Source organism: Crotalus tigris, unplaced genomic scaffold (assembly GCF_016545835.1).
Source record: "Crotalus tigris isolate CLP2741 ecotype Arizona unplaced genomic scaffold, ASM1654583v1 scf7180000017633.3093840, whole genome shotgun sequence".
NCBI lineage: Eukaryota > Metazoa > Chordata > Lepidosauria > Squamata > Viperidae > Crotalus > Crotalus tigris.
Genome location: NW_024096527.1, coordinates 1,958,766 through 1,976,517, shown reverse-complemented (window position 1 = coordinate 1,976,517; position 17,752 = coordinate 1,958,766). Strand labels below are relative to the sequence as shown.

General features: G+C 41.0%; 1 protein-coding gene and 1 long non-coding RNA gene across 3 annotated transcripts in view; one reads left to right on the top strand and one right to left on the bottom strand.

Moving 5' to 3' along the window:
* The window catches only part of ARID3A (AT-rich interaction domain 3A), a 79,752-nt gene extending 74,754 nt beyond the window's left edge, over positions 1 to 4,998 (bottom strand). For both annotated transcript variants that reach the window (XM_039334736.1, XM_039334737.1), the window contains exon 1: positions 4,194 to 4,998. The gene's annotated coding sequence lies outside the window, so the exon portion shown is untranslated. The remainder of the gene's footprint in view (positions 1 to 4,193) is intronic.
* Positions 4,999 to 5,926: 928 nt separating this feature from the next.
* The window catches only part of LOC120304321, a 75,696-nt gene continuing 63,870 nt past the window's right edge, over positions 5,927 to 17,752 (top strand). Inside the window, exons 1-3 of the long non-coding RNA XR_005555699.1 lie at positions 5,927 to 6,387; positions 9,736 to 9,883; positions 10,183 to 10,310. This is a non-coding gene — a long non-coding RNA (uncharacterized LOC120304321). The remainder of the gene's footprint in view (positions 6,388 to 9,735; positions 9,884 to 10,182; positions 10,311 to 17,752) is intronic.

Sequence of the window (17,752 nt, the reverse complement as noted above, 5' to 3'; positions counted from 1 at the left end):
TCCTAAGTGAAACATCGGTTCAGTGAATTTTGCCCTATCTTACAACCTTACTTGCTACATTTGTTAAGTGAATCACTGCCGTTAAGTTAGTAACACAGTAAAGTGAATCTGGCTTCCCCACTGACTTTGCTTGTCAGAAGGTCGCAAAAGGGATCATTGCAACTTGTCATAAACATGAGTCAGTTGTCAATCAAGCATCTGAATTATCATCACTGGCCATAGAGATGCTGCAATTGTTCTAAGTGTGAAAAACACTTAGAAGTCGCTTTTTTCAATGTCATCATAACTTTGAATGGTCACTAAATGATCTGTTGTAAGTCAAGGATTACCTGTACATGTTAAAAACGCTCCGAAAATAACTTCAACTCAGTCAAAAAAACTCTCAAGTCCTGTTTTCATTTTATCTGTTTTACATATAACTTTGCATGGATCTTGATATTTCAAATTTCAAAAAAATCCCAGAACATGGAAACTAACACTAATAATTTTACATTCACGATATCAGTTGCATGTGACTTTTTATTCCCCCAACAGCCATGATAGAATTTTCATATTACAGAAATTTTCAAGAACTGAATATTATTAACATGTGTCCAGTAACCATGTGGGAATATAACTGAAGAGTGATTGGTGTGTGCGTGTATAGAGAATTGAATAGGTAAATTGCAAAAACAAGAAATAAATATCAAATATTTCAATTCTTGTGAATTTACTAGTGCCTGTTCCTCATTACCTAATCTAAGTTGCTTGCCTAAAATATATATAGCCAAACTCAAACCAACAAAATATAACTAGAGGTTGAAAATACATTACCCTTGCCCCTGGCTTAGATTGGTAAAGTGTTGTAATAAAGGAAAAAAAGTATCTGAATTGCCTATCTGTCTCAAAATACATAATTTCAAATGCATTAAGCATGTGAAAAATACCTTCTCCTCTTATTCCTCAAGAACTACACAATTCATGCCTAGAAATTAAAGATGAATTATAATGTACCTTCACATTTTCTCCTAAAGCCAATCCCACCTTGTCAAAAATATTTTACTTCCCCACCATTGTCACTTCAAACTATAGAGCCAATTCCAGCTGTAAACAAGCAAAGGCATAATAGTTGTCAAAGTTTGAGAAAAAAGGAAAAAAAAATCTAGAAATGGCTGAATTGCAGACCTCAGAAGGCAGCCTCATCTAAGCTCTGTTCTGGGCCAGAGACATTAATGCTATATTAATCTGGAAAACAGCAGAAACTCAAACAAAGCGCAATTTAAAGAAGCCCCTGTTAGCTAAGCAAAAAGAGGTGGTAGGATTTTTCTAGTTACTGCCAATATTAAGATCCTAAGGGTAGACAGAAATAGAAAGTTATGTGCTCGCAGACCAGGCAGCAAGGAGAAACACTTCTCTTTCAAGGCTTGGGTGTATCTTTGCTGCAATTTATATTGCAGCAAATTCTATTATCTCTGCTGCCAATCAATCCACCAAACACAAGATTTCTGAAGCTGTCCAGATCGCAAATGTTTTTCGCATACCCTGTTTTTTCCACGCACAGGCTTGAAATTTAAGACTCATAATTCCTTGAGCAGAATTCTGTCAAATGAAGTTAATAGCATAAGGTTAATCAGATTTTCAGATTTCTCCCTCCCATCTGGGAAGCATATTCTAAATTCAGCCTAGGGAGCAGGAACTATTTCAGCTACATATGACGATGTGCTTTTACATATGGACCACATTCATGGATTGGAGCAGATGTGTGCCATAGAATGATATCCTGCAAGATGGATTTAATTTTAATATTTGATAAGAGGAACAAGCCACAGCAGATACTCAGAGCTAAGAATTAAAATTGACTTCCTGAGTTGTAATGAAGCAAAGATAATGAGATACAATCAGCCAGTTATAATTAAGGAATCATAAAACAACTAAATATTTTTTTGAGTCTGATAAATGAGATGAGGTAAGCTGACATTGATCATTTAAGGAAATTCTGGGGTTTAAAAAACTGCTCAGCTTTTTTCATTGCCTCTAGCTCCATAAACTTCTATATACCACCTACGGACTCTATAGCCTGAGTATATATGTATCTATGAGATTATGTATGTGTGTGCACACATTTGCACCATGCCGAATTTTGCAACGGTGATGACCTTAACTACTTGTAATTACTCACTCTCTTATAAAATTGCAATCATCGACTAAGCCAGACTTTTTCAACTCATAAAGTATGTTGGGGGGTAAGGAGGTGTTGCATACTCATTATCATCATCAAGCAGTTTCAATATTTTGTTTCCCTTTAGTGAGCAGCATAAAAGAACAAAGGGGTAGGGCTCCACAGACTGGATTCTTCATAGCTGGGGTCACTTTCTAACTTCTCCTTTTGGCAGGAGAACAAAAACAATATGTCTGGACATAAAACTGTCCTGGCAGGGGCAAAACCATTGTCTATTCAAGAAGCTAGGCCTCAGTGATCACAAGCAACAGAAGCGATACAATCTTGCATGTTTCAGGATTTTTGCTAGTTTGCAAAAGATTCAGGTGATCTAAATTCCAGAGAGGGCCCTGAAACACCCTAAATTACCTTTCACTCTGATAGAAACTTGTAAAAGCCAGAATTGCGAAGGAAAATCCAAGTCCTCAATCGTGTTTTTCAGCTTTTTTTTTTAAGAGATCAAACTAGTAATTCCTGCAAAGTCAAATTATAGAGACAGCTCTGCAGCCAGGAGAAATGATGCAGACAAAAATTACTGAATAGCAAAGTTCCTTTAAATGCAATATTTCCAAAACTGTCCCTTCACACACAGGTTAAATCCACAGGCAAGCCTGATAGATAGGCAAAAGATAAGCGCTGCACCTCTGCATGATATATTGATCCAGTTGGTGCCTCCAAAGTCAACACAATCAGATCTCTCAGCTCACTCTTGTTGCAGACACACTAGTGTGCATGCTTTCACAGTTAGTCCACTCACCACTTTGACCTTGAGTCCTTCTGAACAGATATTATAGAAAGGGGCTTGAGGGTGAACTGAACAAATGTCTAAAAAGACACTCATACTATGTATGATACAACCTTTTTATTAAATTCTGTAATCCATTTCAGCCATTAAATAAAGGGGACAAGCATAGAAGGTGCCTCAAACGTGAATATAGAAAAATTCTGTCTTTGTTGCCGAGTAAGTCCTAAAAATGCTGTCTTAAACAACACTGACAATCGCACTTACTAGGGTAGTTAGGCCCAGCAGACAAGTGAGAGACATTTCTGAATAAACATGCTGTTAATGGCAACGCTCTCTTTAAAAAGATTATTTCTAGGTTAAGGTGGAGAGACTTGGAATGTTTAAAAGGGTACAAGATAAGGGCAGTTCCAGAGAACGAAATAGTCTGGGTCACAAAAGCTTGTATATTAAATTATAGATGTATAACGCAGCCTTTTCAACGAGATCCATTAAAAGCAGATTTTTTTTTTAAAAAAGTGCTCGTTCGAGACTCCCTAATGTAAATCAACCTACGTTGTCTAGAACAATCCAACAGAAAAACAGTGGGGGAAAGGTCGCTAAGCGATCCATACAAATGTTAATTGTGAGTGGGGGGGGGAGTGAAGCGAGCCAAATGGATTACTTTTAAAGACGTACAGTTTACATTACAGTTGTCCTTTAAAAAAACAAACAAAAAACCTCGGCTTAAAACTAAATGGCAAAATTAATCCAGGAGTGGAATTGCCAGCTTGCTCAGGAAAGAGACAGCGAGAGACGCATTTGCACCCAGAAGGGGAAAAATACACGAAGGAGAGCCGCCCCTGCCCGTCGCCTCCTCCCACAACTCGATTTCAAATATAACCATGGTTCTCTCTTTTTAAAGTAAAGTTAGAACTCAAGGGCAGTTAAAAGAAAAGCAGCGACGCGGAGGGCTCGCTCAACCCGTAAAGCACATTACATATTAACTTTATTTAGCCATTTATTTATATCGCTCTACTCCCCCCCCTCCAAAACCCCTCCATTCCCTTCTTTGGGAAGGGAGGGAAAAGCTGGAGATCTGTTCTAAAACGCCAGCAATTTTGTTTCCCTTTCGCTCGAATTTCAAAACACTAAGGCGCACAAACATACACCTATATTATTCCCCCGCTTGGAGAATCCTGAGCCGTTTGTCCATTTAAAAAAAAAACACACACATTAGAGAAAAGCGGATTCCTATCGCGGGGGCTATTTTACCTTGCAGAGAGACAGGCGAGGGGAGCCTCATTTTTCCTTCTGGCTGGTTCCTTTATTCCCCGGAATCCAGTCTCTGATCCAGCTGGGCCGCTCAGCTTTCCACGCGCGATGCTTCCCTTGATCTTCCAGACAGACCTGTCCTTTTTTTTTTTCCTTTTTTTTCTTTCTGGCTGGCGTTCTCCCTCCCCCTTTCTTTTTCTTCCTTCCTTTTTTTAATTGCGTCGCTTTTAATGCCGCCTCCCTTATCTGGCTCGGATTAGTAAGTTTCCCTTCACAAGCGATTGCATGGCCTTCTCCTCCTCCTCCTCCCTCGATGCCTAAGGCGTGCACAGAGCTGGATAGACAAATCATAGGATGACAAAATAGCAATCAGATGCAAATTCCTAACCTCTGAATCAGGACCCAGCCATAGGAGAGGGTTGGGTCCTGCCCTGCTAAGGGAGCGTCGTTCAATTCCTCTTGGCGGAGGAAACGTGTGCGAGAAGCCAAACCGCCGCAAGAGACACGCCACCTGTGTCTGCACGTTTCAGTCCCTTTAAAGTCCAGCGGTACTCTCGGTTCTAATCCTAACCCTCTAAATCCAGGCTAACAAAACCCCATTTATAGTTTTCACATAGCAAAGCAAATCAACCATATTAACTATTCCCCGGATGGCCGGGTTCCCCCCAACCCGTCAGACAATGGCTGGGTTCCCACAACACGCTGAACCATAAGTGACTCAACTCAGTCTAGTGTGCCGGGTAAATCCAGGCTGCAAAGGGAACATGCTTATTACTGCTCTTTTGCTGTTAGGGCTGCTAGGAATTCCTCGAGTCTGCCATTTAGGGGGTTAATTTTAAGAGTACACCTTTAAATGACAAGTTAGCATTAGGGAATTGATTAAAAAAAACACGCACCAAGCAGCAGAAAGGGCGGGACCGCCAAATGTGCACTGCGAAACCCCAGGCACCCACCAGGTGGTAGCCAAAAAGATGCAGACAATTGTAGCCCTTTGCTGCCCTCTAGCGTCAGCCGTCATTTTTGCAGACTCCGTGCGGCAGCTCAATTACTTTCTGACAAATAATAGCCTTACAGTATGGAGGCTCAGGTTGCTTGGCTTGCTGGGACCCACACGACCCCGTTGCACGTTGTGTTGCTAGAAGGCGCACGTTCAAAAACGAAGGCTTATTTTAAATTCATCCAAATTTAAGTCCAGCCGCCCCGAGTTCTAAGTTTGCACTTTATCACTTAGACCAGAGTTTTTCAAAGCTTAAGCTGTGTAGACTTCAATTTCCAGAATCCCCCAGCCAGCATGCTGAGGATAGTTTCGTCGGAATGCTGTCCGAACCCCCAGGTCACCATATATTGCTAGCTGAACTGGTTTTCTCTTCCTCCCATTCGCAACCGAGGATAAGAAAATTCGTGGACTTTCTCTTTTCCCACCCGCTCCCCCCACCCTTTCCTCTCGGATAGCCGCCGATGGTCACTTCCGCCTCTTTCAAATCCTTCGACCCCGATTCGTGGGGTTGGGTTGTATTAACAGCTGGTAGTGTTTCTTCTTGAGCCCTTGGGGGAAGGAAAAAAAAAAAAAAAACACTGAGCAAAAACAGTAGTTAGCAAGCCAGTTCCTAAAAAGGGCTATTTCGGCTGTGAATTAAAGTTCAGAGGAGAACGTTACAAACTCCCGCCCGATCCTTTTTTTTTTTTTTTCCTCGCACAGCTCTAGCGCCTTTAATAGTTCCGCGACAGAAAGCGGGGTGGAGTCGGAAAGGCCCGTTAATTGAAGGGGTTGGGTTTGGCTCTTTGGGGACGCTCCCTAGGCGAAGTCTTGCTAAAGTCAGTTCCGCTTCTTTTCTTTGCTGTCGTTCGAGTTGGCTCTCTTGAGTTCGAAGAGCAGCCGCTTCCTCCTCCTCCTTTTCCCCCTTTCTCTCCGCCAGAGCCGTGCCGATCCCATTAACGTAATTACAACAGACATGTTTGTGGTCGGCGATGGGGGAAAGACAGAAGCAGTCAAGAGGCCGAAAGTCCATGTGTCTGGAAGGAAGAGCTCCTTATCTAAGCAGCATCCGCCTCGGGTGTGATAGCCGCGTGTTTTGAGGGCCTTTATTTGTTTTTTCCCGATCCTTGTCATGACCATGCAGTTTTTTCCTCGGATGCCCTCCGAAAAGTGCTGGATCGCAGGACCATCGTCCTCACCCAACATGGCTGGCTGAAGGTGATAAGAGGGGATCAACACACTGGGCAAGATTATAAAACGTGCAAAGGAGATTCTGCAGAGAACATGGGGTATTTAAAAGTGTATACCCCTACAAGAGATTTAAAAACACAAATAGTTTTAAATACCATTTAAACATGTAAAAGTGTATAAAGAAACAGGAACAAATTAAAAACTAGTATATGCTTTAAAGAACTCCCATGGCTGCTACCCTGTACCTATCTCTACAAAAATCTGGCTGGAGAAAATAGAACTTGGCTCATCTAGTCAGGCAAAAGGAACAGAAAGAATGGATCCATGTACGATGCCTTGCTTTTCTTTATGACTCACCTGGTTCAGCCAGCTTTGAGAGGGCTATTTTTATCCTATTTGGGATCCGAACGGTTGCGAAGAGTCAGCCCAAGCCCTGGACCAGGCGTCTTCAAACTTGGCCATTTTATGACTTGTGGACTTCAACTCCCAGAATTCCTCGCTGGCTGAGGAATTCTGGGAGTTGAAGTCCACAAGTCATAAAACGGCCAAGTTTGAAGACCTCTACCCTTGCCGATTGGAAAAGTCTGTCTTCTTGTCACATTGTTCTGATTGTGGTGCCTGTGATTGATTCCTATCTTTAGGGATGGCAGTTGAAGTGTTCAGCATCTGCTAACAAAGGGACATGGCCCAATTTTATTTAGGTTTTAAGTCAGCCAGGTTTAATGTGTTTACTAAAAACACAATTTTAGTTAAGACATATCCAATAAAATTAAATAAAGACTCAAAATATAGGTAGTCTTCATTTAGCAACTACAATTGGGACCAACAACTTGATCATTAAGCAAAGTGGTGGTTGTGTGAAATCATGGTTGTGCTTACTTCAGCTTTCCTTTGCTTTATAGACCTGCAAAGACTTGCAACTATTAATATATATAAAATGTGATTTAAAGGCTTGGGAAAAGTATCTTTGCCTAATGCCAAAAGAATGCTAATGTGGATGTTAGTTTAGTCTCTCTGATCAGATATATTGATCAATCTCCCCCCCTAAAATAAATAAAAATGGTGATTTTTTTGTTAATATATATGTCATCTTAAGGACAAATATAAACATTTTGAACATCTATAAAAAGTGATATTTCTATAAAAAAAGTCAATATATTATGTTCAATAACAATGTTCCATTAAGGAATTGAAAACCTGAGTATTTTCCTAGGTGAGTGAACCTCTTTAAGATGTTTTTGGTATGATTTTGTGCTGTTCTATTTGATCTTTCTGGGTGCATATCATCTGTTTCTCTTTTACTGTTCTGGGTTTATTTAATTATGTAAAGCACCTATGGTAATTCAAAAATGGGCATTCTGGAAACCAATGTAGATATATAAATAACTGCATATGTGAAAACATTGTTATTGCTAATGAATAATAATAAACGTATCCTTAGCATTAGTTTTTTTCACAGCTGTTTATTCCTCCATTCATTTTTCAGCTAGAGCAATTTCTTACGTGTTTAACTACTGCTGCTGTAATTTACTGTTTTGTATGCTTCCCTGAGTTATTTATAAAAAATAATGAAGGTGGGATATAAATAAATAAAAGTTGCTCACAAACAGGAGATATTCCAACAATCTGTTATTCCTCTACAGCTAGGATTTGGAAATACGGTGTTCCCAACCTTTTCAAACCAAGAAACTTTTGATAGATCTGCCTTTCACAATAATAATCCAATGAGCTTTCAAATCTCCAGTTTAGTGTCCATCAGCACCTTTTATGGTGATATTAATGCCACAAATTAATCCTGTAGAGTGTGATGAAATATTTTCTTTTCTGGTTTAAATAGTTTCCTGACCGGTTCATAGGGTGAACCCTGGTGCTCTGTTTATTTTTCTATGCTATGTATGCATGATTTCATGTTTCAATCAGGGCTCAGTTACATTTTTTTTCCCAACTAGACTAGAGCAAACTGGAAGAGAGCCAAATTTGGGGCTTTTTTTTTTTTGCATTGTGTTGCATCACTGTATATGCCTAAGGAAATAAAGAGAACAAATCCATAGTGGGATTCATTTTGAAAGTTTGTTAGGTGATTTTTCTCAATTTCTTCAAAAATGTTGGAAGAAAAAGACAGACATGGGTTAAAGCTGGTCAAATGTATCAATTTATTTTTGAACTGCTAACAGCATCTCCAAAGGACACACACACACACACACACACACACACACACACACACACACACACAGAGGTAGTCCTCAACTTGCAACTGGTTGCTTATCAACTGTTCAGAGTGATGGACCCGCTCCCCAAAAAAGCCACTTGGGATTCAATTCTGAAGTTCCAACCTTGCACACACACACACACACACACACACACACACACACAAAATCAGATAATTGCATTTTGGACAGCTGACAGTCAGATCACATTTAGGGCCCCCTGCAGTGCCCCAGTCATCCAACCGCAATTTACAATGCTTTTGCTAGCAGCCCGTATTTATTTCCGATTCCAGCAAAACCAGCCCATAGCAAACAATGGGTTTGCTTAGTAACCACCTGTTCACTTACCAACTCTGGTGTTTGCTTTATGACCGCTGCATTTGCGTAAGGATTGCAATAAAAAGGTTGTAAAAATTAGGGTAGTCACTTGATGACCTGCTTTGCAGCACTCCTGCTTTACAATTATAAATTGCCAGGCTCAATTACAGTCGTGAGCCAAGGACTAGCTGTGTATATTCTTCCAGTCAATCAACCAATTTTTCAATCAGAATAGAGCTGGAAGGGACCTTGGAGGTCTTCTAGTCCAACCCCCTGCTCAAGCAGGAGACTTGACATTTGGACATCTTTAACCAGTGATACCCCTGTCTGTCTTTTTCTTGCAAAATGTTTGTAGCATGAAAAGGGTAAACTTCCATAAATCCATTTTATTTAATGGGAAATAAATGGCATTGGCTCCTTTTTTAAAATAGAAAAATATTTCAATAAAATTATCTATAGATCTATAGAGGCTTGCCCTTAATTACTTTGGCCAAGAAATGATGTGTATGTGTTTGTGTGTATGTATTTAGAAGTGGACTTTTCTGATTTGCAAAGTATGAGTAATTAGGGAGCATAATAACGTTGGAAAAATAGTCTAACCGAAAAAAATGTAATAGCACTTTTCATATTGTAGAGTAATGAAGTTGACCAAACATATCCAAGAAACTACAGGCAGTCTTCATTTAGGGACCACAATTGGGACCGAAAACATGGTCATTAAATAAAGTGTTCACTAAATGAAACTGCAAGTGTCCTTTTGATCTTACTTCAGCATTCCTTTGCTTTACAGTACTAAAAGATCATAAACGTAAGGACTAGTTGTACATTTATGTTTTCATCATGATTCTAGCTGCGAATGGCCGCTAAATGAGGCACTTTCTAAAAAAGGAGCATTCTATGACAAAATACTGAAAAAAAAGAAAAGTGAGAAAAGAGAGGATAGGGAAGAGGAAAAGTATTCCTTCACAATAGGAAGAAATTGGAGAAGACTTGACAAGGTAAGAACTGTCAATCTTCCAGAGTTGCCAATAATTTGGTAGAGGCCTTCACCCTGGTGTGATTTGGACTTGGGATTAAGTTCCCTCTTTCAAGAGTTCAAAGGGAAGCAGAATGGGTTGGGCTAAGGTGGGGAGAGGCTGTTTGGAGAGGGTCACCCACATTTGCCCCCTGAAGGTGACCCCAAAGTGCTCCCCCTTCGGAGAAAGAGCACTTCAGAGAGGAAAGCTGGGATTTTCCACCCTTACACAACAGCTAGGTGATCCATCTTATCACATTTATTTTGCTCTTTATTTACAAGGTACCAGTTGAAGGAAAAAATTGCGAAAGAGAGCAGAATTAAAATCGGAGCAGTGCTTAAAAAAACAGGACAATTACAGAGCCATAAATTGCAACGTCAGTAGCTTATCAACCTCCAGGAGTCCCAGGGTGAGTGATTTCCCCCACCCCATCATTTTGTCTTCTTAAAAACAGGTCTGAAGAGACCAAGCTGGTATTCAGACTTCAAACAGAAAATTGTGTAATACCAGCACTGGCTGGATTTCTTGATCTTCAAGACAGATTTGCCAATATGGTGCGTTTTATTATTTATTCTCTTGCCTTCCCCCCCCCCCTTACAACAATCTCACGCCCTACCCAGCATGCTCAGAGATCTGCTGAACCTTAGTTTTATCCTCACAGCAATCCTGTGGGTTATATTTGCTAGGTTTGTGTATAGGAACAAAAAAGGTTTCATTCCAAGATGCCCCATTTGGAAAGCATAGCTTAACCCTAACCCCACCACTCCTTTTAAATATATTCATTTTAATTGAATACGCTGTATCAATAGGGAAAATGACAAATCTCTATTAATAAAATTAGGGGAAGAATATTGAAGCAAGTTATAGAACAGTGGTGGCGAACCTATGGCACACATGCCAGAGGCGGCACTCGGAGCCCTTTCTGTGGGCACATGCATGCCGTTGCCCCAGCCTCGCCTCCCCCCATGACCCCCTCCTCACCAGCAGGCCCCCTGGAGGAGAGTCGCCCCCGAGCGTGGCACACACAGAGCAGGGCTGCCAAGGACATGGCAGCCAGGCAGTGTAGACAAGACTTTGCCCTCATGCCCCATCCCACACAGTTGATGCTGCAGAATGCGGGCAGTGGGTGTGGCTGCCATGGCGCTGCTGGGCTGCCTGGGCAATCTGCAGTGGGCCCTGGAGGCGGTGAGTGGCCCTGTGGGCAGGTGGGGTGGGGGACGGGGTGGGATCGGGGCAGGGGGTGGAGCAGGGGTAGGGCCAGTTTTTCGGCACTTGGTCTCTAAAAGGTTCGCCATCGCTGCTATAGAGCAGCTTCTCCCAGACCCAGACTTCTTCAGACTTGATGTGTTGGACTATAATTCCTATAATCATGAGTTAGCAAGACCAACAGTTGAAGAAGATGCAGTTATCTTACTAGTATTTGTCCTGAATGGTTTTGTTTTTCCACCAGCTTTTAGGCCCAAGGTCACCCAAGCTGGCTTCTGGACCCTAGAATCTGGGTCTCTTGGCTCTTGGTCCAGCACCTTAGCCACTTATATAGGTCATCCTCAACTGTAGTTGAGCTTGGCAATTATGGTCATATGTGAGAGAGGTCCTTGGTGCTCTCTGAGTCTGTTTGTTTTCTTGCAGACATTTCATTACCTAAACTAGGTAACATCATCAGTGCTAGTCAGACTAGCGCTGATGATATTATCTAGACCAGCACTGACTTGGTTGTTGTCTTGCAGATGTTTCATTACACAAACTAGGTAACATCACCAGTGTTGGTATAATAATAATAATGATAATGATGGTGATGATGATGATGATGATGATGATGATGATAAAAGTTGGAAGGGACCTTGGATGTCATCTAGTCCAACCCCCTGCTCAGGCAGGAAACCTTATACCATTTTGGACAAATGGCTGTCCAATCTCTTCTTAAAAACTTCCACTGTTGGAGCATTCACTGCTTCTGGAGGCAGGATGTTCCACTGGTTAATTGTTCTAACTGTCAGGAAGTTTCTCCTTAGTTCTAGCTTGCTTCTGTCTTTGGTTAGTTTCCACCCATTGCTTCTTGTCCTGCCCTCAGGCGCTTTGCAGAATAGCTTGACTCCCTCTTCTTTGTGGCAGCCCCTGAGATATTAGAACACTGCTATCATGTCCCCCCTCGTCCTTCTCTTTGTTAAACTAGACATACCCAATTCCAGCAACCGTTCCTTATATGTTTTAGCCTCCAGTCCCCATATCAACTTTGTTATTCTTCTCTGTACTCTTTCTAGAGTCTCAACATCTTTTTTACATCATGGTGACCAAAACTGGATGCAGTATTCCAAGTGTGGCCTTACCAAGGCATTGTAAAATGGTATTAACACTTCACGTGATCTTGATTCTATCCCTCTGTTAATGCAGCCTAGCACTGTGTTGGCTTTTTTGGCAGCTGCAGCACACTGCTGGCTCACATTTAAGTGATTGTCCACTAGGACTCCGAGGTCCCTCTCACAGTTACTACTATTGAGTGATACTAGCAATGATGATGTTACCTAGTTTGGGTAATGAAACATCTGCAAGAAAACAAACCAGACTCAGAGAGAACCAAGGACCCCTCATTTCAACCTGGAGCTACTAATATTTTCCTTTATTGATTAGGTCATAACTTGTGATAGTCCTAGAGAGGGTCACAATGTGACTGGACCCATTTTTATGACCCATTTTTGGTGGCAGTCGTTAAATGAATGCCATGGTTGTTAAGCGAAGCCATTTTTTGATATGGGTTGGTTTTTGCTGGAAACTAAAAGTAAACATTGGTTTCCCGGCAAGAACATAAATTGTGATCACAGGATCCCGCAAACAGGTGTAAATGTGGGCCGGTTGGCAAGCATACAAAATGTAGTCAGTGTGACTGGGGGGGAGGGGACAATATCAGAACAGACTTTTTCTTTTAATCCCACCCCAACGAAACAGTTTACAAAATCTTTACCTATAATAGTAGTGGCGAACCTATGGCACGGGTGCCAGAGGCGGCACTCAGAGCCCTCTCTGTGGGCACACGCGCCGTCACTTCAGTCCTAGGCCTTCAGCTGGGTTTTATAAAACCTTTTCGCTTTAGGCCTCCGCCGCCATGTGCAAAAAAAAAAAAAGGTTCAATCAGTCAATTTCAACTTCTCGCGGGGAAAAAAAGATCTTGCAGAGTTGGAATTGATTGATTGAACTTTTTAGTCCCACCCAGTCTGCCGTTACCACTGCAGCCATGCCCACCCAATGGGCCACACCCACCCAATGGGCCACACCCACCCGGCACTCGACAATGCATAAGTGGGTTTTGGGTTGCAGTTTGGGCACTTAGTCTCTAAAAGGTTCGCCATCACTGACCTATAATGTTCTTAAACCAAAATATGGATTCCTTCATATTTGCTCAGATTTCAGTTGATGAATTTAATTAAGACTTCTCAGAGCTTTCCAATCTGATCGTGTCAATATTTGAAAATAAAATTTACTCCATTGATTTGCAGAAAAACATTGTCCTTGCTGGCTTAGAAATACTAATATAGCTGATACTGAACTCTCCTCCGGTCACTGAAAGGCGACATTTTCATCTTTTCAAACGACATTAACTTAAGCTACATTGTTAGATTTTTGTATGCTGCCTTTTTCTTCAGAAGAAAAGAAAAACTCGGGCATTATACCCAAGTATATCTCATCAGAGACATCTTGGGAGATGTCAAAAAGTCAAGACGGCAGCTACAACCATGAGTAAGAAGCCTCATTCATTTTAATTCTGATGATGTTCCATGGGGTTTGGTCCTGTGAAATAAGGGTGCATTGGAACACAGTCCGAAAGGCATCCTCAATCACTGACCAACTGTAAAAAAAAAAAAAAAAACGGCTAATTGGATTGTTTTTAGAAAGCATAAGCATCTCTTCCAAGGTAGTGCGTGAATGACCCATCCAGAGTTTAAGAAAGTTGTGCGTTCAACATTGCCAGGAATCTTCAACTACTTCTGTTAGCAATAGCAAGAACACTTAGACTTATACACTGTTTCACAGTGTTTTACAGCACTCTCTGAGTATTTTACACATGTCAGCATATTGCCGCCAACAAACTTGACTCCTGATTTTATTGACTTTGGAAGGATAGAAGGCTGCGTCAACTCTGAGCCGGTCAGGATCGAACTCCTGGCACTTGGCAGAGTTAGCCTGCAATACAGCATTCTAACCACTGCACCACTAGAGCTCGTTAGTAGTGTGCATATTATCAGCTGATAAAACAAATTTGGTTAACCTACTCACATTTCTTTCAACCAGCTGAAATAACTCTTTCACTCTAGTATTAATGTATGCTAAAGGCATAGCCCTTTATCCTATCTGTGGGCATATGCATAATTCTGTATTTATTTATTTATTTTTGTCATATTTATGTAGTGTATATTGGAGATGGTGACCCTTTGAGAGCTGTATGCAATGACATTTCATTTTAATGTATGCCGATTAGTGTACATTCAAAGTGACAATTAAGTTATTCTATTCTATTCTATTCTATCCTATCCCATCCCATCCCATCCCATCCCATCCCATCCCATCCCATTCCATTTTCTATTCCATTTTCTATTCCATTTTCTATTCTATTCTATTCTATTCTATTCTATTCTATTCTATTCTATTCTATTCTTCCTGATCCATTACTTCCAATATCATGACTTTTGTTGACATTTGTAGTACAGGTAGTCCTCGACTTACAACTGTTCACTTAATGACTGCTCAAAATTACAACAGCACTAAAAAGTAACTTATGACCATTTTTCACAACCATTGTAATATGTATCCCCATGGTCATGTGATAATTTATTTATGACAATTGCAGCATCCCCACGGGGACCTGTGATCACCATCTGTAACTTTCCCAGCTAGCTTCCGACAAGCAAACCAATGAGGGAAGCCAGATTCACTTAACAACTGCATGATTTGCATAACAACTGTGAGAAAAAGGTTGTAAAATGGAGTGCAACTCACTTAACAACTACCTTCCTTAGCAATGCCAATTTTGGGCTGAATTGTGGGTATAGATTACGACTACCTGTATCTTAAAAAGGAGGAGTTACTTTTGACTAGGAAACAATTAATTATTCCAGTTATTTCATTTCAGCTGAAAATACAAAACTTCTCTAGTTGATTTGTGTTGTTGAACTGGGAGTTCAATTTGATTAGGAAATATTGCCATCTAGTGGAAAAAGGATGTTATGACATCCCAAAGTCCTAGAATTTGTGCAAGATGCTGTAATTTTTTTTTATTCCAGCAGAAACTTCTGTACTGGTTTTCACGCATGAGGGGGATTCTGACTTTGTAAAGTACTTTTGTTTTGTCCCTTAAAGTTAGTCATAGCTCTCATAGGTATAAGAGTGAGGGAAAGAGAAACACTATCAAGGTTTCAAGGATCTGTTGCTCTAGCTGGCTGTGGAATTCTGGGAGTTGAAGTCCACATGCCTTAAAATTGTCAAGTTTGGGAAACACTGCTCTAGCCAATATCAATAAGTATTAGAGCTTTAGTATTTTTGTGAGCTTTCTTGATCTGATCAACTTGGAAGGGCTGGCAGTGGGAAAAAGTGATATATAGTAATAGTAGTAAAGTTGGAAGGGACCTTGGAGGTCATCTAGTCCAACCCCCTGCTCAGGCAGGAAACCCTACACCATTTCGGACAAATGGCTGTCCAGTCTCTTCTTAAAAACTTCCAGTGTTGGAGCATTTACTGCTTCTGGAGGCAGGCTGTTCCACTGATTAATTGTTCTCACTGTCAGGAAGTTTCTCCTTAGTTCTAGGTTGCTTCTCTCCTTGATTAGTTTTTACCCGTTGCTTCTTGTCCCGCCTTCAGGTGCTTTGGAAAATAGCTTAATTCCCTCTTCTTTATGGCAGCCCCTGAGTATAGAATAGAATATAGAATAGAATAGAATAGAATAGAATAGAATAGAATAGAATAGACGGGACCTTGGAGGTCTTCTAGTCCAGCCCCCTGCTTAAGCAGGAGGACCTATACCATCTCAGACAAGTGACTGTCCAGTCTCTTTTTAAAAACTTCCAGTGATGGAGCGCCCATGATTTCTGGGCATAAACTGTTCCACTGGTTGATTGTCCTCACTGTCAGGAAGTTTCTCCTTAATTCCAGGTTGCTTCTTTCTTTGTTTCTCGTCCTTCCTTCTGGTGCTCTGGTGAACAACCTGTCCCCCTCTTCTTTGTGGCAGCCCCTCAGATACTGGAATACTGCTATCATGTCTCCCCTATTTCTTCTTTTCTTTAGACTAGCAAACCCAAGTTCTGCAGCTGTCCTTCGTATGTTTTGGTTTCCAGGCCTTTGATCATCTTAGTTGCTCTTCTCTGAATTTTTTCCAGATTCTCAACAACTTTTTTGTGATATGGTGACCAAAATTGGCTGCAGTATTCGAGGTGTGGTCTTACTAGGGCTTTATAAAGTGGTACTAGTAGTTTGCATAATCTTGATTCTATGCCTCTGTTTATACAACCCAGGATTGTATTAGCTTTTTTGGTTGCTGCTACACACTACTGGCTCATAGTTAAGTGATTGTCCACCAGGACTCCAAGGTCCCTCTCACAGTTACTGCCTCCAAGTCAGCTCTTCCCCAATCTGTATTTGTTCCTTTGGTTTTTCCTGCCTAAGTGTAAGATTTTGCTTTTCTCCACATTGAAACTCATTTTGTTGGATAGGGCCCATTATTCGAGTTTGTCAAGATCTTTTTGGATCCTGAGTTTATATGATTTGTATGATTGGCCCATGATTTACCCAGAAGCCATAGACTGAATAGCAATTAGATCCAAGTGTCCTTAAGCCAGGGATAGGGAATCCGTACTGACCATTAGCTAGCATGAGAAGAGGTTACCTAGTCCCGTGATGGGGATTGTGAAAAAGAAACATTTCAGAGAGATTCTGCCTTAATTGATTTAAGTCTTCCTTTATTCTTACAGTTTTCAAGACCTGTTTTTATTCCTGCCTAATATCATGATTCCAACAGATGAAAGTCTTCAAAAGAACTTCGAGGCATTGTTTACCTTAAAGAATCTTTATTTTGAGTAGCATAACATTGGCATTGCATAATCGAAGCCAAAAACTGAATTCCCCTCTCCTGAGCACATAGTATCAAAGCACAATTCCCTCCTCCAATTTACAGTCATAAATCACATTCCCCAATTAGCTTGAAGGTGGGCTTCCTCTCCAGTTCTCCAGCCTGCCAATTCCTTATCAGCTCTGTTTACAATAACCTTGTTTCTCATGCTAGGCTTAGTGTTGTTATGTCTAGCTGGACTCTTGTTCACATCCCGACTCCCAGCATCATCTAACTCTAAAAGCAAAAGGTAAAAGATGGCTACATTTCCATCTGTTGTCAGTGCAAAAACATCCGATGTTAGCAGCGTTGACAACTAACATGAAAGCTGCCATTTTGAAATATATGGCTGTTCTTGTTTCTTGAATTTGTTACTTATGTCGGACTTGACTGTTGCTAGACTACATCTTATAGCGTCTCTCACTATTGGTCACGGGCCATTGGCAAATGGATTCCAATCTCTCCAACGCACCTTAGACATAGGATAACACCGTAGGATCCACTAGAAGGCAAAACACTTTATAGGTAGTCCTTGATTTATGACCACAATTGAGCCCAAAATTTCTGTTGCTAAGCAAGACAGTTGTGAAGTGACTTTTGCCTCATTTTATGCCTTTTCTTGCCACGGTGTTAAGTGAATCACTGCAGTTGTTGAGTTAATAAAATGGTTGTTAAGTGAACCTAGCTTCCCCATTGACTTAGCTTGTCAGAAGGTCGCAAAAGGGGATCACATGACCCCGGGACACTGCAACTGTCATAAA